The sequence below is a fragment of the Adelges cooleyi genome, unplaced genomic scaffold, assembly GCF_023614345.1.
Source record: "Adelges cooleyi isolate 19-005CV unplaced genomic scaffold, UGA_ACOO_1.1 ACOO_flye_CR_arks_rails_tigmint_CR_PRNA_2, whole genome shotgun sequence".
Taxonomy (NCBI): domain Eukaryota; kingdom Metazoa; phylum Arthropoda; class Insecta; order Hemiptera; family Adelgidae; genus Adelges; species Adelges cooleyi.
In genome coordinates, this window is record NW_026095860.1 from 12563773 (window position 1) to 12570286 (window position 6514).

Below are 6514 nucleotides of genomic sequence, written 5' to 3' on the forward strand. Positions count from 1 at the left end.
GGTTATCACTTTTATCTTTTTTTCAAATATTATTATAATGTAACCAAGGTAAATCCACCAGAGAATACACCAGTATATTATTTACTCAATGGTACACACATGAACACGTCGACTGTTTTCACTCAATGTATGATAACAGAAACCCAAAATAAGTGCACACGTGGGTTCCCAAATCAACATTGCTCATAAGCCTAAGAATTATTTAAACAAATTATATTAATATGTACATTTAAATACAAAATTGAAAAATTATTAAACATATAATTCTATTTTTATTTGAATAAACATCCAAGTCGAATTTATTTTGAACGAATTCGAATGATAACAAAAATACAAATTCATCACAGAAGCACGATGGAGAGGTCACAATTAAAGAGTTCGAGTTTATGCATTATTTAGAATAATTTTTTATCTAAATAATTGTATTATTCGAATACCCGTCGAATAATATTTGTATTCGAATAAATCATCTTAGATTTGGTAGAATGAAGACTAGATGAGAGATTATCCGAATAATTTAGTTATTATTCGTTATTCGAATAAAAAATGCCCAACGCGGTTCAGAATATTTTTTTAGATTTTTTTGAACTGATAGTCATAATCACTTTCAAATAAACACTCTGCTGCTAAACTGTAGATGATAAAAACCATCCAATTATCCAAACAAAATGATTATATTTTTTTAATTTTTGTGTTTTCCTCGATAAAATGAATGTGACGTTAGATATCATTTTTTTTTAAAAAGATAACGTATGAAGTGAGAAATTTGCACACTAGATTGTGTTGACTAGTCGATTGGAAAATGTATAATAATGTAATAGGTCATCCAACAAAAATATTTAAAAATACTAAAGTTACAGTTTTTTCTAAAAAAAAATGTGTCTTACATTAAATTCATCGTCAAAAGATTATGTTATAAGCAAAAAACTATTAAAATGATGACAGATCTACTTAGAAACGATCATAGCATCTTTATAGCTACTACTAACTATTCATATTTTTACCTATTCTTAGAGATTTGCTTAATTGTTTAAACACAACATAGAAAATATAGGTAAATTAATTAATTATAAAAAGCCATTTGCCGGCAGAGCGACTCCAAGCGCTTGTAAATGTACAAATTTATGGATTTTTAAGATTACGCCGAACATAATATTTCAAATGTATTAAATGCGAATAACCAACAATTTGTTTGTATTATTTTATGCAAATACACACAAATTTTGGGTTACCAAACCTAACCTGTAATTATCTATTCGACTAAGGAATTTAAATAGTACATTATTTTAACGGTCTACTTACCTTTGACATCATACGAAAGCAGTTTGATATCAGAGATAGAATTTTTTTTCTACGTCGTTCAGTGTTTACTCGTGTAAGTTAGGTACTGACTAATTATAATGAAAATAGTATTATTATTATAGGTAATAAATAATATAGAGTAAAAATGCAATGAATGCTTGTATTTACGCAATGAGTATAAATTTACAAGCATAGAAATATACTTAATACTATATATATTATAATATGTATACTACCAAACCAGTACTGAAAAAACACAATCAAGTGTGCAAATTTCTATACTGTTCGGAACCGACTGTTTTGAGACCGTTCTGTTTTTTCTTTACAATTTCTACAAAATTTGCATTGAACCACAAGTACAATTATGGTTAATATAGCAAATTATTTTTCGTGACAATTAAAGATTTAAGTAGTGAATTCTAAACCCTGTTATGCGCTTATGAAACTTGGAAGTACCTACAGAACAACAAAAATAATACATAATTTGAGGTTATTACTTAGTTTACAGTAATTACCGTAGTAATACGTTATAATTGTACAAGTAAAATACGGGTCACGATAATGAGTTAATATATAGCCACACAGCACAGCTTGATACGTAGGTTCTAAGTTTTAAAAACAAAAAAATAAAAAACAAAGAAGTTGTTCATAATTTCATACATTACACTGTTTAGTGTTTTATCTCCTGACCATAAACATAACAAATAGAAATAGTTAATTTAGGTTGTATTGTTATCTTTATTTTTGTGTCGATTGCCAAAGCTGGGTCGTTAATATATTATCGTTATTATGACTGACCTAATAATACAATATTGTTTCTATTAAATTACCTAAAAAATACATAATAACATCTATTAATCGGCATTTTATTTAGGTGAATGCTAGTCAAATATTGTCCGAGTATAAGCCTACACAAGCATACTGTTGTAGTAACATATTATTGTTATTTTATACAAATTTTGATTAAAAAAATAGGTCAGCCCGATGTTGTTAGTATAAGTGCCTACTTAAATAAAAAAATGTAATCTATGTATTTCATAATCAAAATATACTTTTATAGTTATTAATCATTATAAGCGTTATTGAAATTTTTACCAATAATTATGGTTATTAAAGTATTACATTTTTTTTTTGTAACGTGCTTTTGAAGTAACTCGAAACACACGATTTGATATGTTTCTTAGTCGTTTTACGTGGAAAAATATAGATAGAAACGAATTCATTAATTCCCATGTTATAAAATAATTACATATAAATAATTAAATATTATTCAAATTATTACTAACAGTTTAACAAGGCTGGGCAAGTTGACGATTTATAATGACGTCCTTAACTGTTAAATTGAAAATTTAAGTAAAAATTATTATTTACTTAAAGAACTAACTCCAGTTAAATTGAGAAAAAAATAATTTTACCAACACCTACGACAAATTTGTTTGTGATTATAGAATAATTATAATGTAACTTGTCTACAGTCTATTCAATATTACTTAGGTGCCCGGTTTGTTGTTGAATTACCAAATTCGAAAAATTAAAAGCTAAGTTTATTAGTAATTTATAACAAAAAATAACTACGTTAAAAAGTTGAAAATAATTTAAACTCGACAACGGGATTAGGAGAGGTCTGTATTTTGACATTTTGAACCAAAAAGCCTTGCGAAATTTTGACTACATTTATCGGGGGGGGGGGGAGGATCGCCTATGATTTTGTAATAGATTTTACAAATTTAGAACACATTTTTATACTTGCAGAGAAGCTAGGGGGGAGTTCCCTCTCTACCCCTCACTGTGGCCACCCTTGACATACTCTCTACTCTTTACTTACAAATAATAAACGAACACGTATGTGATATGTATGATAATTAAAAATAACTGATATATACTTTTAAACGGCATTTATTAGTATTATGTCTAAAGGTAAAAAGTCCATACAAATTTGGAACTAATTCGGCCATTTTTATAAATGTATAGAGCGCCGTAATTTTTAAGTTGAAAATGGAAATCATTTAAAATTTTAAATATTTTATAAGAATTTAAACGATTAATTAAAGATTGTCTCTCTTTGGGCATTTAAAATTCTATTTTAGCTTCGATGCGTTTTATACGTATTTTACATGTATATACATTTATAATACATAAATACTATACATGTTATGTTGGTGTATACAATTAATATGCATACATTCACCCAACTCTGACTTTTAAGGTATTTAGGTTTGAAAATTAGACAGATTGTAGATTCGGAGTGGGAATATAACATAATATACAATTTTCTCAATTATCTGTTGTGAAAAATAAAATAATAAAAACGGAAAAATTACCCTTTGACAATAGTCGATTTCTAGGTTGCTATGTCTGAGTGAATCAATAGACAACAGGCATCAAACAATGTTTTTAATTAACTATTAATTACGGTATGGCCATCTATAACGATAAATTAAAATAGACAGATGGTCCAGCCTTAACCGTATTACCCCATAATAACTTTATAATGCAAAGATTGTTTTCAAATAAAATCCGTTAAGGAAATTGTATTCAAACACGAGTAATAAGAAAGAAAAAAAGAGTATTTCGACCAAATAAAAAAAGAATTAATGATAGACTATGCAGGGAGAGGGAACTAAAAAATAATCATTTAAACAAAATTTACAGCAAAGCAAGAATATATTTTAAACTTATAATTCTACGTATATAATATGTAGTTACAATAAATTTAAAAAAATTAATGTCTTAAAAATATTTTCTTAACATTGCAGATGCATTATAAATGCTATGAAAATTAAAAAGTTGAATGTAATTATTGAAAAGAGTGATTATGTTTAAAAATAATAATAAATATAGAACATTTTTTACACGAGTTATAATATTTAACATACTTTATGGTATTAAATCATGATAGGTTAATTTTTTTTTATTAATTTTCAACAATTGTATATTGCTTAAATAATCTCAATTAATTTTGATTCCTTTTCCGAAACAAGATTGTCAAATTCTTCGAATAGTTCATAAATATTAAACTTTGCAACAATCAATATATTTTTTAAATATTCTAGAAAAACTTCTGCACACAAAATACTTTCTAGTTTTGATTTTTTACTAATAGTATAGCCGATATCTTGTGCAATTTTCTCTAGTATAAACGTTTGACAATTAACTGTTGTTAAGATCGCAGGTTTGCGATTCTCAGAACGAATTACATCACTTTCATTATTGTATTTTCTCAGTAATATCAAAATCTTAGAATTTTTTTGTCTATTTGTCAATAAATCATACAGATTTTTTATTGTTAGAATATTGGTTATTAGTTCAATAAAATCATCTTCCTCATTTAATTTAAGTAAGCTAGCAAATTCATCAAAACGTTGTCGGTATAATAATATTTTGATTTTTTCCGATGCCGTATTGTACTTCAACAAGTTTAGCCTATCCAAAATGCCCAACATACACGTAACATTATAGTTTTTACCATCAGCATAAAATTAGAATGAACTCGCTTAAGTGAATGGATAGAATCGGAAAGCATTGACATAGGATCCTGAACTTTCTTCATTTCAGATTGCAAGTATGTCACAAATCGATCTCCGTCGTCTAGCCCTCCAAAACCCGTAACCAAAGTGTTCATAATTTTAGTATCTTTTACCACATTATTAATATATAAACTTGAATTAAAATCGTCAAGGCCGTCAAGATTGCTTTGAGACACCATTCTGAGATGTGTACATGCCTTTGTAAGCATTTCAAATGCTGTATTTGGGTTTAAGCTATTCAATTCGTCCGTGTAAGAACGATATTTGTACTTTTTAGGCCACAAATTTATACATTTTTCCATTTCTATTATCAATTGCGTCTCCAAGTAACCGTAAAGATTCTTCATTTGATTTTTCGCTCCATGCATTGTTGCTAATGTTTTCATTCTATCCATGTATAAATAGAATATCCATGAAGAGTACGGACAAGCTACTCCCTTCAACTTCTTAATGTTAATTTTAATTCTAGCGTTCAACATATGCTGAGCCCAATTTGGACACGCCTTATCAACTTTTTTATATAAAATCTCATTCGTGTAATTTTCTGGAGTCATTAATTTCATATAAACTAACATATCGTAAGTATAATTACAATCGAGTTCTTGTATAACTGTTAATATAACATTTCTTACTTCAACAAATACATCAGAATCCTTTAACTCTATTAGGTTATTACTGGTAAACCTTCCTTTGTTTAGCTCTTGACAATATTTATACTTATCTACTACACCCACTTTAGGTATTATATTGCTGTTTGAAGGTGGTGCTGCACTCGATAATCCAACGATTGTCAGTAGCATGATCATCCAAATGAAAGTATTATAGAACGCCATTTCTGAATATTTGAATCGCACTAACCTTATTTTGTATTTTATTGCTTTCTTTGCAAAAAAAACCACATGTTTTTCTAGGTTCTATTTGGCTTACACCTAAAATAGAAAACAACTGCTAAATATTTACTCAACGATGAACAAAACCAAAACCAGTGGCGAATTTGCTATAATATGTACACTGTACACTCTACACAAAAATTTTGGCGAAATTATTTAAGCTTTAATTAAAAGCTGAGAAGGTAATGGTTTTAAAATTATAATATGATGAATTTAGTTTAGATGCAATAGCCGAGAAGGTAATGGTTTTATAAAGCTGTTTCTTTGTGTCTGTAGTCATGATACCTTTTCTTTCCTGTGGTCTGATTTACACGAGTAGCACCTCTATATATTTGAAATCGTATACGATTGTAGAAAAAGCCAACTCCTTCATTCTCGAAACCGGGAAGAAATGTAATAAATTTGGAATTTATTGAAAAAAAAAAATTGAATTATAAATTAAAACCATGTTGCCATTCTGCGAAATATAAGTCGGTGGCAATTAAAACATAGTCGTGAATGTGTAGTTGCCTATCAGCTGAATACTTAAGGCGCGTTCCTTGAAAATTCTATTGTTTTGTATAGTCAATATTTAAGAAAAAGGCGGTTTTAATAAAACTCGACCGTGCCAATTAATTTACCGGTTAACTTTGTATAAGGTTTGAGGTATTATTTTTAATTTAAATACATTTTTCTATGAGCAAAAGCAATTTTGGTTTATTTTAGACCAAAGAGCCAGACAAAATTTCGATCACATAGGATGGTCCAATTTCAATTCTGTAAAGACATTCGAGCTACTGTACAGTGTTACGTAGA